This window comes from Lupinus angustifolius, unplaced genomic scaffold, assembly GCF_001865875.1.
Source record: "Lupinus angustifolius cultivar Tanjil unplaced genomic scaffold, LupAngTanjil_v1.0 Scaffold_441, whole genome shotgun sequence".
In the NCBI taxonomy this organism is placed as follows: Eukaryota; Viridiplantae; Streptophyta; class Magnoliopsida; order Fabales; family Fabaceae; genus Lupinus; species Lupinus angustifolius.
In genome coordinates this window covers 168,294-169,540 of record NW_017727838.1, presented here as the reverse complement: position 1 = coordinate 169,540, position 1,247 = coordinate 168,294, and positions in this window count along the sequence as shown.

The window sequence follows — 1,247 nt, the reverse complement described above, 5'->3', positions numbered from 1 at the left end:
TGATATTCCTACAAATATCATCTCGAATAGAGACTCGCACTTCACCTCGAAGTTTTGTAATGGTTTACAAAAAACTTTGGGAACCAAGTTGAGTATGAGTTCAGCCTACCATCCGCAGACTGTTGGTCAATCGGAAAGGACTATCCAATCATTGGAGGATCTTCTCAGAGCTTGCATATTGGAGAATTCAGGATGTTTGACACACTATCTACATTTAATCGAGTTCACCTACAACAATAGTTTTCACGGTAGTATCGGCATGGCGCCATATGAAGCTCTCTATGGCAGAAAGTGTAGAACACCCCTATGTTGGATTGAGGAATGAGAGAATATAGTATTAGGACCCGATGTAGTTCAACAGATGATGGAGAAAATAAGTTTGATAAGGGAAAACATGAAGACGACACACAGTAAACAGAAGAGCTATTATGACAGAAGAAGGACGCCCCTGAGTTTTGAAGAAGAAGATCATGTATTTATGAGGGTGGTTCCAACAACTGGCATTGGCAGAGAGCTGAAATCCCGTAAAATTACCCCTAGGTTCATAGGACCATACCAAATCATTAAAAGAAATCGAACCAGTAGCTTGTCAAATAGCCTTGCCACCTTTGCGGTCAAACCTACATAATGTCTTCCATGTGTCTCAACTCAGAAAATACATTAGTGACCCATTGCATGTTATTGAACCCGACTCAATTCAGTTAAAGGATAATCTCACTTTCGAGACCTTGCCGCTGAGAATTGCCGATCGGAGAGTGAAGACTTTGCGAGGCAAAGAAATCGCCTTAGTAAAGGTAATTTGGAGCTGGACGAATGGAGAAGATGTTACTTGGGAGGTTGGCTAGCTCTCCTTACTACCCTCGGTTTCCTAATGTGGTTGAAGATCTTCTTCATACTTTTCGGGATTTCCAGATTTCTATTCTTCTTTAGTGTCATCTGGGCTTTGATAATCATTTATTTTGGAACAATCATTCCTTCGTGAAATGTTTAGTGGTTAATTCTCGAGCTCCACATGGTCTTCTTCTCCTTGCAGGTATCTGGTGGACTTGGAGATAGTGAAATAATTCTATCTTTACAGATAATTCGTGGGATGTGCACTAGGTGGTTAAAAGCGTTCACCAAGACTTAGGTGATTGGTATATCATTGACATTCACTCCATTGATGTTTCACTGTCTAGTACTCAATATATCAAACATGAGTTGGGCCTTATGAAGTTAAATATGGATGGTAGCTGGAGGTTGGACAA